Genomic DNA, 22,154 nt, shown 5'->3' with positions numbered 1-22,154 from the left:
ATAATGTGGTGACAGAGCCTCTTTAAGGCCAAAACTAGGCTGCATTAAGGGGTGAGCACAAAAAGGTGAACAGTAAAACTAATGTAAATAATGAATTTCTTACCACAGCACAACTGAAGATGACCCTATTGCCAATAATGTATTTCATATAATACATGAAGGGTTAATCCAAGAATTATAAAGAAAAATAATAAGAAAACAATGCAATGTACAGTTTAGCAAGAAGAAGAAGAAAAAAAAACCATACAGCATTGAGTACATCTTTTAAGGTAAGTACCCTTTGAAACAAACCTGCTTCTATTGAGAGGATACTACATTTGCTTTGAAAGCAACTGTAGAATTGAGAAAGAAAGACTTCAGAATCTTTTATTGTAATGTAGTAACACAGGACACAATAATTGAGGTCAAATATGGAGGCTTTTTAAAGCAGAAAATGTAAATACTTTGGGTTTCATCTGTATCGCCAATTGTGGAATTCATCTTCTGTGCGATACTGCAATTTATTTTTCCTTTTTTTTTTTTAAGAACTACTAATTATGTAATGCACTTTACTGAATGCTACGTTAAAAAAACGAATAAATCCAATGTACCAGGTCAAGGAAACATTTAAAGAGGTTAAATCCTTTATAAAAATATTAAAAAGAAGGATTTGTAAAGGAGAAATGAGATTATGTAAAGGGAGATAAATAATGGTAATAAAACATCAGCGCTAGATACTTCTAACCTTTGTGGATGTTACGCAAGTCTCAAACTTCAGATAACTGTTTGTTTTTAGATTTTGAAATGAATAGATAAATTTTGTTCATTTTGAAAAGTTTACTTTAAAACTTGTTGAAAGACGGGAATCTTATTTCACATTTTAGAGAGAGGAAACATTTACGCGTGGGAGAAAAACTTTGCCATGCCTCTTACAACAGTACATGTACGAGTTTCCAGGTAACACTTGCTTTATACAATGACCAAACAATATACTCTTCATCCAGTCATTCCAGAGGGCATACATTGGCTTAAAAGGCTACAGTTTAGAAGGTGAAACATTTTTAGACTATGGAAGTTGGATCCATAGCTTGAACATTTTTCAGCAATGCTTAAAGTGAATGCTTACCCTTTAAAGCACAATTTTGATTTGTCTAAACAGGTGTAAATTGTTGTGTTTATTAAATTTCCTAATATATCTTTTCAGCAGTCAGAGATCTATTTCCACGATACAGAGCTCGAAATCCCCTGCATGAACATAGGGTTAAATAATAAAATTCTGGCTGCCTGCCACTGCCACTAGGGGGAGCTCAGGAGCGTATTGCTAATGATTTATCATTTAATTCAATGTATAAACAGTATAAGCTCCCAAGTGGCAACTGCATTCAGCCAAAACATTGATTATTTAGTGCTGGGTCTATGCATCTATAACGATATATTAAGAAAATACACTTAGCTAATAATTTGAGCCAGACAGCCAGCCCCTTTATTGACACACACGGAGGAGCTCCTTGCCCCTGGAGCCTATAATGACGCGTCACAGCTACAACGGCAGCTCCGAACTTCCAGGTCCACAGGGACTTAAAAGCTGCAATCCGTGCAGGTTTGAAAGTTAATGTGTATTAGAAAGTTTTACAAATGCAAAATAAAAAATGACTGCTTCCGGCTCCATACATAGCAAAATGGGCCATAACATCCGGTATCAGGAGATAGCCGGAGCGGCTTAGCGGTGCGGGGTCCAAGTGTCGGACCCGCACCGATGATATACTGATGACCTAGCCGGTGGATAGGTCATCAGTTGTTCAGTAGTGGACAGCCCCTTTAAGACATAATGTCACATGATCTTATCTCTGCAGTTCTAACTACTGTTTAGAGACCTGCTGGTCACAAGACCGCAGGCCCTAGAACAGCAGCAAGACTCCACAGAGAAGGCTGTGAGGTGAGCTGCTACGTAAGTATAAGGGGATGGATTTGTTTAAAGGGGTCTGTATTTAGGGGTCTGGTCTGGGGTCTGTATTTAGGGGGTCTGGTTTTGGGCCTGTATTTAAGGGGTCTGGTCTGGGGGTCTATATTAGTTTAAGGGATCTGGGGTCTGTATTTAGGGGTCTGTATTTAGGGGGTCTGGTCTAGGGTCTGTATCAGATTACGGGCTCTGAGGTCTGTAAATTTAGGGGGGGTCAGGTCTGGGGTCTGTATTTAGGGGTCTGGTCCGAGGTCTGTATTTATTTAGGGTGCTTGTTCTGGGGTCTATATTTGTTTAGGGGGATCTAGTAGGGGGACTGCAATAGTTTAGAAGGTCTGGGGTCTTTATGCATTCTAGGATCAAGTCTGGGGTCCGAATTTATTAGTCTGAGTAAAAGGGGTTGTCCGGGCACGTGGATAGGACATCAGTATAAAAAACCGGTCTGTGCTCGGACCCCCACCAATCAAGACTTCTGACATGTCACTATAACATGCCAGAAGTTTGAACATTTAGTTACCCTTTAAAGGAGTTGTCCAGGCACGGCTGGACTCCCATCAGAGAAGACATCACTTGTGAGTCACTGGATCTATAGAGGATCTGTCTCCTCTCCTGACATGTCTGTTGTAGGAAATCCTTGTATTGTACATAAAGTCTTTGTGTACCCAGGACTAATAGACAAATGTGTTACCATTCCCATTATCAAGAGGATGTGTTCCAAAACAGTGTGATACTTTCAGCGATGGTTGGAGACTGTCAGTATGTAGGGACACAGCCCTTTGAACAGGTGAATTGTAACACCCATTTGTCAATGCTCGCACAGAAAGGTGATGTTCACTATAGGCACGGCAGCGCGGCGGTGGGGAAGGGGGGCCCAAGTTTGTGGAACAGCCCAGGGCCAATAGTCTACTTAAAGAGGCTCTGTCACCAGATTTTGCAACCCCTATCTGCTATTGCAGCAGATCGGCGCTGCAATGTAGATTACAGTAACGTTTTTATTTTTAAAAAACTAGCAAGTTATGACCATTTTTGTATTTATGCAAATGAGGCTTGCTAAAGTCCAACTGGGCATGTTTAAAGTAAAAGTCCAACTGGGCGTGTATTATGTGCGTACATCGGGGCGTGTTTACTTCTTTTACTAGCTGGGCGTTCTGACGAGAAGTATCATCCACTTCTCTTCAGAACGCCCAGCTTCTGGCAGTGCAGACACAGCCGTGTTCTCGAGAGATCACGCTGTGTCGTCACTCACAGGTCCTGCATCGTGTCGGACGAGCGAGGACACATCGGCACCAGAGGCTACAGTTGATTCTGCAGCAGCATCGGCGTTTGCAGGTAAGTCGATGTAGCTACTTACCTGCAAACGCTGATGCTGCTGCAGAATCAACTGTAGCCTCTGGTGCCGATGTGGCCGACACGATGCAGGACCTGGGGCAGGAAGTGAGTGACGTCACAGCGTGATCTCTCGAGAACACGCTGTGTGTCTGTGCACTGCCAGAAGCTGGGTGTTAACGAACAGAAGTGGATGATGCTGATTCGTCAGCATCATACACTCCCATTCCTAACGCCCAGCTAGTAAAAGAAGTAAAAACGCCCCGATGTACACACATAATACACGCCCACTTGGACTTTTACTGTAAACACGCCCAGTTGTACTTTTGCAAGCCTCATTTGCATAAATACAAAAATGGTCATTACTTGGCCAAAAATGCTCGTTTTTGAAAAATAAAAACGTTACTGTAATCTACATTGCAGCGCCTATCTGTTGCAATAGCAGATAGGGGTTGCAAAATCTGGTGACAGAGCCTCTTTAATCCACCACTGCTCATTGGTTATCAAAGCTCATATTTCCATTTTGCACCAGTGATGATGTTAATTGTATTTGCTCTTTCTGGTTAGAACCTCAGTAAGAAACAAAATTTAGGATAATTGGGGCATGGAAACCAAAATTGACAACTCCCAGATAAGGTCTAGCTGCTTTATTAAAATAATTGTAGAACATTTTGTTACATGTAATATCTGTTGCATTAATGATAGAAGTGTGAACGTCAAAGAAAAAAAAAAAAAGTCCTTCACATAACTCCATTGCATAGTTACGGAACACATAACATAATCTAGACACAACTTGCATGAACGTGGGAATTATACTTTATAAACATATATGGCAGATGGCAGGAAAGCCAAATACATAATTTTACATGTATATGCATTCATAGAATAAACGAATTTGCAAAATCAAAAAAGATGAATAAAGAAAACATACATGGTACATACTTCGCTCATCGGTATGATGAAAGTGCATTTAAATATAACTGGAATACCAAAAAATCACTTCAACATCAAAGGGCGACGTGTCATTTGTCAAAGCTATTGTTTATCAGAGTGTGGCTTGAAAACTCAGAATTGTTCAATTGATGTTTGATTAAAACAGAACTGTTTGTGAATAAGTTGGGAGAAAATACAATTTGAAGGACAAGTTGTGCTCTTTGGATAAATATGTGAATTTCTTTTTATACATGAAAGTGGTAGTGTAGAATTAACTGCAGCTGTGTATATAGTTTGGTACACACATACATTATAGCTCAACGCTATACATACTGTACAAAGGAGCAGGGTGGGCATTAAAGTGGATCGGTCATCATACTATGCTGCCCTGTTTAAAATGCAGAATAGCATAGGGACAGGTCCACTCTACTATTAGCCCAAATGGCATGAGGGTGGAGGGAGCACTCCTCCTGAAAATAGCAAACCCATAACTATGAGGGCTTATTCAGACGAACGTGATATACGTCCGTGCAACGTGCGTGATTTTCACGCGCCTCGCACGGACCTATGTTAGTCAATGGGGCTGTTCAGACAATCCTTGAGTTTCACGCAGCATGCGTCCGCTGCGTAAAATTCACGACATGTCCTATATTTGTGCGTTTTTCGCGCATCATTCACCCATTGAAGCAATGGGTGCGTGAAAATCAGGCCCAGCACACGGAAGCACGTGCTTTTCTGTTTACAAACATACAAATAGAGTATCATAATGATGGCGGCTGCGCGAAAATCACGCAGCCACGCATCATACGCTGCTGACACATGGAGCTGTTATGGACCTTTTGCGCGCGCAAAACGCCGCATTTTTTGCACAATGCACACGCTCGTGTGAATCTGGCCTAAGTCCGCTGTAATATTTATCAGGCACTAAAACGGAACAATATGTTTTTGTGCCATTTGGGCTAATATTGCGAACTTGTTCCCATACTATGCTGCCCTTAAGGGTATGTTCACACGGCAGCGTCCGTAACGGCTGAAATTACGGGGTTGTTTTCAGGAGAAAACAGCAGCGTAATTTCAGCCGTAATGGCATGTTGAGTCGCTTTTTGCTGCGTCCATTACGGACGTTAAATGGAGCTGGTTTTCCATGGAGTCCATGGAAAACGGCTCCATTTATGTCTGAAGAAGTGACAGGCACTTCTTTAACGCGGGCGTATTTTTTACGCCCCGCCTTTTGACAGCGGGGCGTAAAAAAAAATGAGCGTGTGCACAGAACATCGTAAGACCCATTCTAATGAATGGGCAGATGTTTGCCAACGCCATCGAGGCGCATTTTTGGACGTAATTCGAGGCGTAAAACGCCCGAATTACGTCCGTAAATAAGCCGTGTGAACATACCCTAAAACTTAAAAGCAATTAATTTTTTCTGTCTTTATTACTAATTGATTATCTCGGTGGTTTATCATATACAGCAAATCCAACTTTAAAAAAGGTATTTATATGCGCACTTCCATCACATATCCAAACATAAATAAAAGAGTTATCCCACCAAAATAACCTTTCTTCTATAGGTCCCGAATCCCCCGTTTAAATGGAGATGCAGTCACGCATGTGTCATGTGGCAGTCCCATCAAGAATGAATGGAGCGCAGAGTGCAAGCGTGATCGCCTCTCCGTTCATACAGAGGACTCGGGACCCCTGTTCTTGTGATCGGTGGGAATCCAAACGGTTTTGGTGGGATAACATCTTTAATCTGCATTCTGTTATAGTGGGTGGAGGCATTCAAAATGGTATGACATATATCCCCAAAAAATAATTGTTATTGGCTAGAAAAATGCACATAAGTAGCGAAGTAACGTTTGGTGTCAAAAAATTTGAGTAACATCAGAGACGCAAAAAATTAGCTGCCACTTTGTTTTTCTACACACAACACAGGTTTATTAAAGAAACTGTCAGCAGTCACTTCAAACAGCCAAATCTCAGGCTGTGGACCACCTAGAACAGCGGTTCTGGTGGGATATGAAAGAGGAGATTCTAATCTTTCATATGAGCCCAGGATCGTAGGTGAGACAACCGGAGATATCACCAGTTGAAAACACAGTTGGGAATGGAAGCTGTATAACATAAGATCACACTGTGTTGCTGTGCAAGGAAGGGGGAGAAACCGCATGCTGATTGGACAGCGTCATACGGAAAAACATTACACCGCCCAGAGTGAAAAGAAAGAGTCACCTCCTATTTGGCTATTAGAGTCACATTAGAATATTTAGAATAATGCTCATAACTTTGCAAATAAACTTTTTTGAAACAAATCACATTGTAGTTATAATCAGCATAGTGCCTATTAGATTAGTTAGAAGATAAGGAATTGATAAACTGGTGACAGAGTCTCTTTAAATACTAATCTCTTTTTACTCCTTAATACACCCCCAAAACTAAAATGGGTAAGAATTAATACAAATGTATAAAAAATATGAACTCCTTAATCTGCCTTTAAAGTGTGTGTCTTTTTACAGAAATCTTCATTCATGCCAGGAATTGGGGATTGGATGGGTAGATGCTGATGCCCACAAATGAAATGAATGGATTGGGTCATGTGTGGTTCACAATACACCAATATAATATGCTGCTTTGGAGGCAGTTTTTTCCCCCCACTGTAATGTACAGCCATGAATTGTTGACTGACAGATCGTAAGAATCATATGGCAAATTCAGTGCATTTATACTGCCAATCCTTGTTTGTACTAGAGACTGATATGAGACTTGCCCATATCCTTCATTCTAATAAAGAGCCACAGGTAATTCAGCAGAAGACTAAGGATCTTTATAAATACTTCCTTCCAATTTCTCAGATCGCTTCATTTGCATCTTGGCCAGAAAGATCATTTTCCCCTTGATAAATTAAAATATCATTGGTTTTGGTTTTTGTGCCTCCATTGTATGCAGCCAAAGTGCAGTGACAGTGATAATCTGAGATCAAAAGATGAAATGTTTATTTAATACCAATGAGCAGACAATGAGCTACTGATGTCAGCAAATTAGGGAAATTTTATTCTGCAATCTATTATATGCAAAATATCCATATCTTTCGGACCAACGGAAGACTGCTGATAAGTTTATTTACACACTTTAAAAGGTCTGCCAGTCTCAATTTATCAGTTGCTTTGGTGTGACAATTTATTCAGTGTTCTCGCTTACAAGCAAGGAGCTACATAGAAAGCATGATTGGTGATAACTCTTCTACTTCAATATGGTAGAACAGAGATAACGCAGTGCCCAAAAGCTCTATAGATGCCTTTTGTCTCTTTTGTCTATTTTCATTACTCTATCAGAATCTTCATTTAATGTAATCCAGAAAAAAGCAAGGTAATTGCTTCACTTATCAGTTATCATCAAACTCACATATTTATCATGTCAAAATTATTTATGTGGATAGCCAAGCTCATTTTGCCTTACTTAGAAACCTTACAATTTGAATAAATGTTTTTTTTCCAGTTACTGTATACCATCAAAAATTTCAGTATGACGAATTAAGTTTTTCCCCCCTTCCTTCTTTTACTACAGGCAGAATTTTTTGGAATATGACAGACTGGAAGAACGTGTAGAGTAGAATTCCATGGCTTGTACAGTCTTGTTTGATATACAGATTAAACAAAATAAAAATAAAAAAATAAAAAGTACACATCACATGGTTATATATTATTCCCTTTTTAGGATAGAACTTTTCGCCTTGGACAGCCAATAAGATCAAATTTCTGGACACTATATCCACAGGGATGGGTGTCCTAGTACTTAACAGGGTGCAGACAAGGTTTGGAGGCCTAGTCCTCTGCTCTTTACTTTTTTTTTTAGCATGATATAGAACAAGATACAACAGACCAGTGTCAATATTTTGTGCCTTGAGCCCACAAAAGGAAAGGACTCCAGGGCCCTGTAAGAATGTGTGTGTGTGTGTGTGTGTGTGTGTGTGTGTGTGTGTGTGTCTGTGTGTGTGTGTGTGTGTGTGTGTGTTCCACATCCCTTAAAAGGGTCTAATGGTGTGGTGCTCTATTTATTTATGTTGCACTGCCTCTTTAAATATGGGCTAAACATGTTTTTTTTCTACACAGGAGTGGTACCTAAGAAAACATTTTGTGGCATATGTGGAACTTATATTATCTCCCACAGAGTTGTTTTACAATTTCAGGCATTGAGGGCTGGCTACTGAAGCTTTCAAATATTTGGCCTGGGGAGAAGTGGCCCAACCGCCATCTTGGTTAGTTGATTGCCGTGCCATAACAGTGGGGAGGACAAGACCAGCGGGACTATTCTGTGTCCTCACTTAGTCTTGATAAGGTGGCTGTCCACCCCCCCCTCGCAATGGGGTTCAGTGCGTGGACTATGGCCCACGGAGGAGGAAATGGAGGAGAAAGTGCTGCTGATGTTCCTCCGGGAACAAGGGTTGATGTGTTGCTGGAAGAGCATGAGTGAGGGCCCTAAGTGTAAGAGTGGGTCCGGAGCATCAGTGGGTGACTGTCAGGAGCCTCCCCAAATGTGTCGAGTGACAGGCAGGAACCTACCTGTGAGCAAGCATGAAGCAAGCAATCGTTAGAGGCCTGAAACGTTGAGGAATGTTCATATAAAAAAATATTTGGTCCAGAAATTAACATTACTAGGTACCATTTGATTAGATGAATATATTTCAGAAAGGCTATTAAAAGCACAAACTGTCTGGGACAAAATATTGCTTGCATATGTACTAACAAACGATGTAGGTGATCTGCAGCATGCCAACTGTGAAGCCTGTGATGCATATAAGGGACCATCTATAAGGCAAGGTGTGAACTTTCTTCAGGCAGAACCCTTCCCTAAGATCAAGGAAGTAGCATTTTTGTAGACATAGAATTGAAGACTTTTTAGTCTGTTCACCATTTCACTTTGAGGGTATGTTCACACGGGCTATTTTCAGCTGTCTTTCGGGCCGTAAACACCTCGAAAAATGGCTAAAAATGCGGGGGCTGAATGCCTACAAACATCTGCCCATTGATTTCAATGGGAAAAACGGTGTTCCGTTCCCACGGGGCGTTTTTTACGTGGCATGTCACTTCTTGAGCCGTTTTTGGAGCAGTTTTCATTGACTCAATAGAAAAACAGCTCCAAAAACAGCCGTAAAAAACGCAAGTTGCTTAAAAAAACAGCTGAAAATCAGAGGCTATTTTCCCTTGAAAACAGCTCTGTATTTTCAGCCATTTTTTTTTAGCCATGTGGACATACCCTTATAGTCTCAGATTTGACTATAGACAAATGGTACAGGTATGCTGGAGATTTGAATACATTTTCCATAACATGGAACTTTTTTCATATAGTTCTTTGGAACCTTTTGGGGATGGATTGTATTATTGCTTTATAATTTTATTATATCTCTATATTGAAGAGAGTTTAATGTTTCTTCTTTACAAATAGTATGTGATTAAAATAATATTGCAGCTATGGTGCTTTCCCATCAAGGCCTGGTAATCGAGAACATACTGCAAAAGAGTCCTGAAAAAAACAGGCAGTGTCATCCATTCCCATCTTGTGCATTAGCAGACGCTGCCTTATGGACCCTTCTCAATAACAAGCTGTAAACTTTTCCTGTAATTATTTCATACAACGGAAAAGAAAAAAAGAAAATATGTTAAAAGGAGTTGACTTCGAAATAAAAAGATCTGCTTTTTACCCCAGAAACAGCGCCCCTCTTGTCCATGGGCTGTGCTGGATATTGCAGCTTTTATGCGATGTAACCGATTTAGAAAGAAAATTAAATTAATACAATTCTGTCATAGGCCCCATGCACATGACCGTAGGAGTCATTCGTAATTACAGACCATAATTACGGACCGTAATTACGGACCCATTCATGTCTATTTCCCATTGACACATTCCTGTATATTTATGGGAAGGTGTCCGTGCCGTAGAAAGGCTCTGGAAAAGATAAGACATGTCCTATTATTTGCAATTTACGGACCGTGCTCTCATAGCTTTATATGGGCGCACGGCCCGCAAATGCGGGTGGCTGTCTGCGTCCAGCTGTGCCCGTAATCACGGACTGTGATTACGGGAACGGTCACGTGTTTCGGGGCCTCACAAAACCAAAGTCGGTTCTGAAGTTTGTTCTTTTGCCCTTATCTAGAACTATAGTTTCTTTACAGAAGTAGTTCTAGAGAATAATTCTAGAATTGCTTATATAGGAAAAATACACAATACTAGATTGCACTACCATCAATGCAGTTTTACTTTCTTTTTTTTTGCTGTTTTACTTCCTCCCAATAATGACAATGGGATGAATGGTACATAAACACCACAAAAACTGTTTTAAAGGAAATGCTCCCTGTACATAGTTACAAAAAAATAAAGAAATAAAAAACCAAAACAACAAGTCTTGAATTCAATTAAACAAAAAATTTACCCAATAAATGTTTTTAAAATAGTGGGTAGGAAAATGGCATTGATCTTAACCTAATCAAAACAAAATTTGACTTTTCTTGTGACAGTGTGAATAATTGTTTTGTTAATTACTATAATTAAACCCTCCTGTATTTATCTTTGTAATCTTCAACTGCTAAAGAATCTCCACCTTGGATTTCCTGATGAGTAATATGCATTACACATGCAGAAAAAATATATATAAAATTGACAAATAATTTGGCCATTTCTTTTACATATGCTGTAGGGCGTTTCTAAAAGAGATGATTTTTCATGAAAATCCATCTGTGAAAAAGTAATCTAGAAAAGATGAATTATGTTGGGAAATAAGCCACTGTGAATTTGCTCATCAATTACTAGGCACACACTCTATGACTGTTAAAAACAGACTACAATTTTACATGTCATTTTTTGAATTATGATCGGACTCCTGAAAGATCATTAGTAGAATAGCGAGTTGGATTCGAGGAGACTTATATGTTGTTCTGACCACTCACTTGGCATTTAGGCCATGAAGAATTATATAAAAATCTCAAAGACACTTATGACTCTGGGAAACAAACTATACAAAACCAATAAAGGTGAAGAATTCCCTCATTTATATAATCCACCGTCCTACCTCAAAAACCTGGACCTCACCTGACCCCCTATTGCAGCCATATACATTGGAGAGGTACATGTGCATGACCCTCTCCATTGAAAACTATAGAAGTTATGGACACCGCCAAGCCAGCGAGTCCCTTATAGTTTAAAAGAGAGTCACAATAATGCGTGGCCACCTCTTCTCACCTATATCGGATTACCAAACAGCAATCAGGGAGGTGGGTGGTGAGGCCCCATAGCATGTTTCCCCTTGTGCCCTCTATAATCCGTCCCTGCTAATAAACACTATTGATGACATTCACAATAAAGAGCATTTGCTGATCTTTTTTTATGCTTAACGTACAATGTCAATTGTTCCAGTTTTAGCAGAATTTAATCTTTAATGCAAATCCCTATGTGGATTATTTCCATTGTCAAACAGCCGTGGTTGTGGCTTTCAGTTGTAACCACTATTGGGAGGTTCAATCAATCCATGCTGACGCATTTACTCAGATGAAAATATATTTTATGTTGAGGGAACGAACACTGCACCAATAATAGGTACAATATCCGTGGTCATTAGTAGTGGCAGTAGGGGGAGTATCTCCTGTACTACTGTGGTTCATGACAGCAATGTTCAGTTATACGGTATTGTCATTGTGGGATGCAGTGATGCTCCATTGTCATGGTCAGCTCAGGCTTCAACTGTGGCCTTGCAGAGCACATCACAGGATCCTTCAAATGTATTAAACAAAGTAGTGCTTTATAAGTCTTGGCAAAAGCTGAACGTTTTTGCCTTCGAGCTAAGGGTATTCCATCTTCAGACATGGCATATCCTTCTCTCCAGATGGGAAAGGGGTTGGGGGACCCTGTTCTCCAGATAAGTGATGGTCCCAGTGGTATGATCCGGTCCTATAAAACATTGATGGCATATCCTGTGGATATTCCATCAATGTTTTAGATGGGAATTCCCCTTGAAGACTTGGATGTTCATAAATCTGTCTCTTCATATATTAATTTAAGAATGGCTTCATAACAGGATCAAGTGTATGGCAGACTGGGGACGGTATTTTTGTCTGTTACATTCTGTACAACATTGAATTCATTTTTATGGCTAATCAAATGGTCGCTTTTTATTTTTGAGAGAATAATGTATTATCACTTTCAATTCTAAGAATTTAACTAATTAAAATAAATGTTCTCTTGTTCAAACTTCGCTACAGCAGATCAATTGAAATGTGAACAAGCACTTAATTAATATTTGTTGTGCTTCTAAAAAGAACGGCTATTAAGTATATTGTCATGGCAACCTCTAGTAGGCCTCAACCTACCTGTTGGAAAATAGAAACAGTATTAGGCAGTTGGTTACCACACCAGGCCTCATTCTGGCCTTCAGGGAATTTGTACTAATTAGAATTAGTTGTCCTTCTACAGTCCGGCTTCTGACACAAATTGCATTCTGTTCCACATGATTTCACAGACAAAATAGCCTGTGCAAGGTTTCAAATGAATCAAGGCAATATGAAACATTTTATATAATTGGTCTGTACGTTAACATCTCAACTTATTCCTTCCCGGTTGTTTCAGAGTCTTAAAATAATAGTTGTTTTTGTTGTTATTTACCCACTTCATGTGAAAATGTTTAATATTAACGGAAAACGAATGTTCTAGTGCCATTTAATCCTCTGACACAACTGCTTCAACAACAAAATGGTGACCTTTGAAAATGATAGTTCTGAATGGACCCTGTGGTGAAATGAAACATACAAGCGGCATTAAATGAAGACAAATTCTTATAAAAACACACGTAACAAAGAGCTAGATTTCACCTTGGAAAGGCCTTACAAAATAAAGTTGCTTTTCCATCATATTGTTAAAAAGGGGGGAAAAAAAATAATGTAACTCAAGAAATTACTACATTATAAAAAAAAATTTGTAATGTGAAATCAGTTGAAATATAAGTTACAGCTGTTAAATTAGCATTTACTAAAATGGTCATGAACGTGCGGAAATACCCTTGTACTGACGTGGTCAGTGATTGGCAAAGACTAGAGTGCACTAGTGGGGTCTGGAGGACAGGCAGATGTCTCGCCAACGACCTGGTCGAGAGAAACATCTAGTTCTTTATGGCCAGTTAAAAAGGGGTTATAGTAAGAGATTAGTATAGAAGTATTTAAATTTTTTTTTTTTGTTGCAGAAACAGCGCCACTTATCCGTAGGCTGTGAGAAGTATTTCCCCTTTCCCTTTTTTTTTTACTACTTTTTTCCAATTTTTGGCCTCTGTTGTCAAATAATAAGCAGTCATTTTATTTTTAAAACTAAAAAAAAGAAATGTCTGTTTCATCAATTTCCTGCTCAAGTATTGGTGAGGTTATAATACTCTTAAATTAAGTGATCATGACAATGGGAATATTGAAAACACGGAGACTGAGATGTATTTATATTTTTACATGGGAAAAGCACAGTTAGGGCTCATTCAGACGAACGTGTATAACGTCCGTGTGCTGCACATGGAAATTACCCGCAGCACACAGACCCATTGATTTCAAAGGGGCCGTTCACACATGCAGGAGCTTTCACGCACCGAGAGTCCGTTGCGTGAAACTCACTGCATATCCTATATTGATGAGTTCCCATTTTAGCAACATCTAAAAAAATAAAAATAATAGAAACACCTTTCTAAGTATAGTTAAATAAACCCATCCATTTAAAGTCAGATTTGATGGACAGTCCCTCATAAGAAGGGCTGTTGGCAGGTAACATTACTTTTAAAACAGTGTTGAATGTTTGGTCATTGTCAAAACCGGAAAGCACAGAGAAGAGATTTTTTGCCAGTAAAACATAAAATAGATAAAGGGGTTTATTGAAGGTTATGGGGCAAACAAAGACATGCCCGATAGAAAGCAGTACGTTGTTATATACAATATGAACAGGCGGTAGATATGTGTAGAAGCGTGTTCCTTCTTTTTCATGGCTGTACAGAATGTGTGCCATTTCTAACAGTGCAAAGACATTAGATAAAAAGGTGTCTCCAAACAGAAACGACTAAATATAGATAAAAAAAACTAAATACTGTTATTCCCTCAACAAATAAAGACTGCCGAGCATAACTAAAGATGGAGGGGTGTAAACATTGCAGTTTGTCTGGGGCTGCATATATGGTTGGCCATCTGTACAGGAAATGTCCAACAGATTGCATTCATTTTAGTGAAATCAACAATTGTGGCAAAGTAGAAATAAATTGTCAGATCAAAGAACCTTGAATTTGCTTATCTTTTGGACGGTTTATCATTAGTTAGGGTCAACTTTGAATAAATATGTATGTACGCGTCAGCCGGAACATTAAAACCACTGACAAGTTAAGTGAATAGCATTGATTATCTCGTTACAATGGCATCTGTCAAGGGGTGGGATATATTAGGCAGAAATGAACAGTCAGTTCTTTAAGTTGATGTGTTGGAATCAGGAAAAATGGGCAAGTGTAAGGATCTGAGTGACTTTGAAAAGGGCCATATTGTAATGGCTAGATGATTGGGTCAGTGCATCTCCAAAATGGCGGGTCTTGTGGGGTGTTTCCGATATGCAGTGGTTAGTACTTACCAAAAGTGGTATGATTAAAGATAACTGGTGAACCAACGACAGAATCCTAAGCGCCATAAGGCTCATTGGTGCAAGTGGGGAACGAGGGCTAGCCCATCTGGCTTGATCCCACAGAACAGCTACTGTAGCACTAACTGCTGGAAAAATTAATGCTGGCTGTGATTGAAATTTGTCAGAGCACACAGTGCATCGCAGTCTGCTGTATCTTGGGCTGTTTAGCTGCAAACCGGTCAGGGTGCCCATGTTGACACCTGTTCACTATCTACAATGGGCACGTGAGCATCAGAACTGGACCACAGAGAAAAAAAGGTAGCCTGTCCCGATGTAGCACATTTTCTTTTACATCATATAGACAGCAGGGTGCTTGTACATCGCTTATCTGGAAAAGAGATTGCACCTGTATCGGAAGAAGACAAGCAGTGTGATGCTCTTGGCAATGTTTTGCTAGGAGACATTGGGTGCTGGCATTCATGTGGATGTGAGGCCTTTGTTCACACGTGCATCAGAGGGTTCATCGAGAAGTACATCAAATTTGATGGGAAAAATATTGCTGTAAAAATTTGCCTGTCAAAAGGACAGACACTACTGTAAGTCAATGGGGTCTGTCAGGCGCAACAGGTATTGGTTTTGCGACGGATCCGGCACAGAATTGTGGCTTCCGTTAAAAAACAAGCCAAGATGCATATGTGAATACAGCTTTTCTATGATACATAGCTAAACATTTTTGCAGACCAAATACACCCCTTGATGGCAACTGTATTCCCTAATGGCAGTGACTTAAACAGGATAATGTGCCCTCCCACACTGCAAAATAGGAAAGCAATGGTTTGAGGAACATGGCAAGGAGTTCAATCAGATCGAGCATCTGTGGGATATGCTGGAACAACAAGTCCAGATACCTCAGGACACTTTAACAAGGTCTTGTGGGGTTCATGTCTCAACGGGTGAGACCGGTTTTGGTGGCACGAGGGGGACCTACACAACATTAGAAAGGTGGTTTTAATGCCATGGCTGAACAGTGTATAAATGCTCCAAAAATTCTCAAATTCTCATACGCCAGATAGGCCAGAAATGTATCCACACAACATAAGTGAACGGTAACATGTGAACCTAGGATTAGTACTAGCATTTTATGACCAAATAGCCTTACTTTTTGAAGTATTGGGACAATTAAATTCCCAGGGTGATTAATGTGTGATAGGACGTTATTTTTTCAAAAGACAAATTACAGCAGCTCATATTGTCAGTGTAAGATAACACTTCTAGAACTATTAATAGAGCATTCAAAGCTAGAAATATCAGCTTTGTCTTTATCATGGTTATGAAGGTTAAAAGGGGAAGTGCCAATTCCTTAATTGATTTTTTACTTTTTCTTTTTTAGCCATAACATTACTGTAGCTACACTACTTAATAAAAAGAAAAATGTCAATGAAGTTCATTTATTTACTTTCCAAACTTTTACTATTCACCTAGGGAGCAGACTTAAACCATCAGTGATGTCTCTTCTAACATTATACACCTAACTTGAACCCAAAATGTTAATTTTTTTTTCTTCAAAACGTGCTTATTAATTCAGTATCCTCATCTGTATCAAGGTTTGAAAACTAGGGCACTTTAACAACACAAACTGACTGCAAAAGCTTAGTTTAAAAGTTTCACCATCTCATTATCTTATGCTTTTAAAAGCAATCTTCACTTAAACAATTTTCTGCTGAAGTCAGAAGAGTAACATAAAACAAAACATATACATACTCAATATACTGGTGTGATGAATCCTTCATGGAACCACCAAAAACATTCCTCTAACTACATGTAAGTATATATGTCAGGACATGAATAAACTGCATTCTGTAATTTATTTGTGGATAGACCACAGGGATTTTTTTTTATATTTACTCACGTTATGGCTTGTAAAAATAAAAACATTAATTTACAGCAAATCAGGGCTCCAATTATAATAATTTTCGAATTGTCCTCTACAAGTTAGTCATTCAAAGTGGATCAGGGGCATAACTAAATAAGACGCAAAGGATGTAGTTGATCCCTGTCCCTGGTCTCTACCCCTCTGCCATATTAGAGATCATCATGGTCTGGCAGTCCCTATTTCAGATTTTTCACTGGGTCCATTAGCTTCAAGTTATGCCTCTTTTGAAACATTAAATTTTTTTGTTTCAAGTACATGTAGAGAATATACAAGCAATGGTGGATAACCAAATTCCACCATGTATTGAAGTACAATATACAGTCTGGCATATATCTCCAGATGTACAAAATAAAAGAAACACAAAAGTAAGTAAAGCAATAAAGATAACCTAGGAAGCAACTGCAGCAACATGAGAAGTAAGGTGTAATTTAAAGAGGCTCTGTCACCAGATTTTGCAACCCCTATCTGCTATTGCAGCAGATAGGCGCTGCAATGTAGATTACAGTAACTTTTTTATTTTTAAAAAACAAGCATTTTTGGCCAAGTTATGACCATTTTTGTATTTATGCAAATGAGGCTTGCAAAAGTCCAAGTGGGCGTGTTTAAAGTAAAAGTCCAAGTGGGCGTGTATTATGTGCGTACATCGGGGCGTTTTTACTACTTTTACTAGCTGGGCGTTCTGACGAGAAGTATCATCCACTTCTCTTCAGAACGCCCAGCTTCTGGCAGTGCAGACACAGCCGTGTTCTCGAGAGATCACGCTGTGTCGTCACTCACAGGTCCTGCATCGTGTCGGACGAGTGAGGACACATCGGCACCAGAGGCTACAGTTGATTCTGCAGCAGCATCAGCGTTTGCAGGTAAGTAGCTACATCGACTTACCTGCAAACGCCGATGCTGCTGCAGAATCAACTGTAGCCTCTGGTGCCGATGTGTCCTCGCTCGTCCGACACGATGCAGGACCTGTGAGTGACGACACAGCGTGATCTCTCGAGAACACGGCTGTGTCTGCACTGCCAGAAGCTGGGCGTTCTGAAGAGAAGTGGATGATACTTCTCGTCAGAACGCCCAGCTAGTAAAAGTAGTAAAAACGCCCCGATGTACGCACATAATACACGCCCACTTGGACTTTTACTTTAAACACGCCCACTTGGACTTTTGCAATCCTCATTTGCATAAATACAAAAATGGTCATAACTTGGCCAAAAATGCTCGTTTTTAAAAAATAAAAACGTTACTGTAATCTACATCGCAGCGCCTATCTGCTGCAATAGCAGATAGGGGTTGCAAAATCTGGTGACAGAGCCTCTTTAAAGGGGTTTTAAATTGGACGATTATCGGGCAGACGAGCGTTCATATAACGCTCGTTGCCGATAATTGCTCTATGTAAACAGTGCAGTGATCAGCAGATGAATAAGCAAACGCTCGATCATCTGCTGATCGTATCGTTTTAAAAAAGTAAAATATTATCGTTGTCGGCAGCACATCTCCCTGTGTAAACAGGGAGATGCGCTGCCAACATGATAATAATGGATAGGGACGGGTGATCGGAGTAACGACCGCTCGTCCCCATCTGTATCTCCGTGTGACAGGAGCAAGCGAGCGCCGATCAACGATGTCTCGTTGATCGGCGCTCGCTGCACAGGCAGAGTTTCGGCCGGTGTAGAAGTGCCTTTATTTGTAACACCTTTTGCAATAAGCTCTTGGCGAAGTCATTAACACAAGGATGTTTACTCAATGAGGTCAAAAAGAGACATGAACAGTACAACTGTTTGTGTGTTATTAGTTTAGTTAGATTTTGTTAGTCTATAATTGTGACTTAGATAAAAATAAGACCACATTTTATTAGTAATTAATCCTGAAATCCAGTTAATTCCAAAAGGCTCTACTTACTTTCTCTTGTAACTGTACAACTTTTTGCTCCCCCCTTTTTTTTTTTTTTTACGGACGAGGAGGCATCTTTGTTGCCTCTGAAACGGACACAGCTAGTAAGAGTGACTCACGACTTCAACTGACGCGGCCCCTGAGTCTTTTGAACGCTTATAGATAAACCCAAACACATTATTGTAAAAAAAAATGATTTTTTGCATCGGACTCTCGTTGCATGAAAACTCACGCATGTGTGAAAGGCCCCATTGAAATCAATGGGTCTGTGTGCTGTGCGTGATTTCCATGCACAGCACACGGACGAGATTCACGCTCATGTGAATACGCCCTTAGTCTCACACGGTGAAGCAGCTTCATGCTGATAGGACAGCTCAAAGGCTGTGAGGTAGCTCGACCGCAGGAAAATCGCTGGTGTATTTTTCAAATATACGCTTATTTACATATTTAGAAAAAAAGCTCATAACTTTTAAAATAATACATGTAATACATGTTTCGGGACACAACTTTAACTAACATTATCAGTGGGACCGTGCCTTTTAGATTAGCTAGAAGATAGGGCATAACTAAACTAGTGACTGATCCGAAGTGCCTCCAATGTAACCCATCGGCATTTCCTACATCAATTGTTTGCACATTACAAGATGCCCCTTCTAATAGAACATTTGCATACTGTAAGTATACCTGAAATATACATACGTGGTGACAAGACTTCAGGCTCATACGAAGTGACAGATTGCCCCCAAAGTTATTGTCAATAGAAATCTATATTTTTTTTATTGTTTAATTATTTATTCGTTTTTTTTCCACAAGAACATTTCTACCATCAGTTAAGAAAACAAATCATCATTCCTTTTGGGCTTCAGTTTATGCCAAGTTGAAGAAAAACAGTGTTTTCAAATACAGACAGACAATCTGGTATATTGAAGTATGACCATTATTTTTTATTTTATACATTTTTGGTCCAACGACAGTTCTGAGTAATTGATTCCCATAATGAGCCATGGTTCGTTAGTCAATTTAATTTATAATTGAATTGGATGGATGTAACTTTGTGTAAAACTGTCTCTGAAGAATCTGTTTTGCTCATCTGTTCAAGCTTTAAGAGAGAAGTAAGAAAATCTGAAATTATTTCATTTTTAAAGACAGAAAAAAGAAATAAAGACATTCAATCTCTACCTACGGATTATTTATAATTACCACATACACACACACGTCATTCTGATCGATAGAGAAATAGAATATAAAAAAATTAGTCGTCACCATAGTGCATTGGAAATTGCTTTGGTGGTTTCAAAATGGAAGGCTCTAAGCATAATAACATAACCAAGATTCCGACCTTGGTACCAAATACACATGAATTTGTTCTTGAAAAGGGTGGACTGTAGTAAAAATGCAGTTTTCTTTATTGTGGAAGTATTAAAAATAATAATTAAAAAAAAAAAGTTCTACTAGAAGATTGGTTGGAATGATTGCAAATTTCTTATTTTTTAATGCTGCACAAATAAGACATTGTCATATATAAAAATATGTGTTAGGATTCATGTACAGAGTAGAACAAAGCGCATGTAGACTGTATGGCGGTTAGTGGCCTGTGGGTCCCCCTGCCACAGCAGATCCTTCAGGGACTGGCACACAGAATCCTGGTCGCAGGCCAGCTTGCAAACATGTGAGTTGGCGCTTACAAGTTCCTGATGCTGAGCAGCATCAAGATGTTGTGTACTGTGACGCATTAAACATCCTGGCTGACGTCCGGACCTGTGTGTCGGCCCCTGAAAACAAGAGAAGCCATGAGCGAAAAAAGCTGACAAAAAAATTAAATAAAATTAAGTCTAATCCTGGGTTTGAAATAATTTAGGGGTCTGGGATCTGGTTTCTGATTTAGGGGTCTCGACTGGGGTATGATGATTTAGGGTTTAGTCTGAAGTTTGATCAATTTAGGGGCCTGAATTAATTTAGGGTTCTAGAGTTTGAGGTCTTCGATGCCCCCATTCTGACTGATAGTGTGCACCCTTGTTCCAGCATGCACTGATAATTTATTAGGTCATGCTCTGAGTTTTTGCAGATGTTGTGTTTTGTTTGTACTGCGACTCGGCTGGCAAGTATGCCTTTACCCTACCTTTTACATGGAGCTGATAAATGCTCATTCAAAAATGTGGTACTCTCCGTTCAAAAGTTTGGTATGGAGACCAGCACTTTCTAGTTACGCCCCTGATGGTGGATGGTTACTGTGTCTATGGCTCCATAGTACAAAGCGTTAGGCACGTTGTGTGCCACTGTATGATGCCTCTCACTAATAGAGCATCCGTAAGAATGTGTCAATTCTTTTTCCGTAAAATTTTATATAAATCCAACACACAATCTATATGCATCTGTATGAAATCGGAGGCATACAGAGGTCCAACATGGTCCGATAAACATCTATTGGTGCTGTACTATGTCTTTGCACAACTTGGAGCTTGTATGGAACCAAAATACACTAGTGTGAATGAGGCATTAGATCTTTTTAGTACATTAACCTCTGCTATAGTATATACTGTCACGTCGGGTTCGTGGACCCACTGGGCCATACCGCCTGGGCGGTATAGCAGCTGGTCAACAGGGCGCAGGTCACAGTCGTATAGGGTACCTATGGCAGCTCGGACAGTAGTAAGACAAGCTCGGCTTGGATTAGGCAGCAGGTCGACGTCAGGCGTGGAGTAGTAGGACAGGCGTGGAATACGGCACAGCACGACTATAGCACAGCACGGCACTTGACCAGGATAGCACAGGATACAGGAACAGGGAACACTGGGAACTGGAAAACACTAGGAGACCATTTGCTTAGACAAACTAGGATACGGCAAACGCTCAGGCATAGAATCAAGGGGCTAGGCCCTTCTTATAGTCCAGGGCACTCATTGGCTGATTTCACATTAAAGTCCGGTGCGCGCGCTGCCACTTTAAGAGCGGGCACAAGCATGCGCGTGCACACTCATAGGGGACCCGGCCGAGGTGAGTGGAAGTGAGCGCTGGTGTCTCCTGAGGAGGAGACTGGGGCCAGTGCTCGCAGACCCATGGCTGCGGCCGTCAGGAGGTGAGTGAACCTGACGGCCCGCGTCCATGGACATGACATATAGCTTATAGTCAAATGTATGTATATATAGATACACTACCGTTCAAAAGTTTGGGGTCACCCAGACAATTTTGTGTTTTCCATGAAAACTCACACTTATATTTATCAAATGAGTTGCAAAATGGCTAGAAAATATAGTCAAGACATTGACAAGGTTAGAAATAATGATTTTTATTTTAAATAATAATTTTCTCCTTCAAACTTTGCTTTCGTCAAAGAATGCTCCATTTGCCGCAATTACAGCATTGCAGACCTTTGGCATTCTAGCTGTTAATTTGCTGAGGTAATCGGGAGAAATTTCACCCCATGCTTCTAGAAGACCCTCCCACAAGTTGGGTTGGCTTGATGGGCACTTTTTGCGTACCATACGGTCAAGCTGCTCCCACAACAGCTCTATGGGGTTGAGATCT

This window comes from Rhinoderma darwinii, chromosome 7 (genome assembly GCF_050947455.1).
Source record: "Rhinoderma darwinii isolate aRhiDar2 chromosome 7, aRhiDar2.hap1, whole genome shotgun sequence".
Lineage (NCBI taxonomy): Eukaryota > Metazoa > Chordata > Amphibia > Anura > Rhinodermatidae > Rhinoderma > Rhinoderma darwinii.
This window is presented reverse-complemented; position numbering follows the sequence as displayed.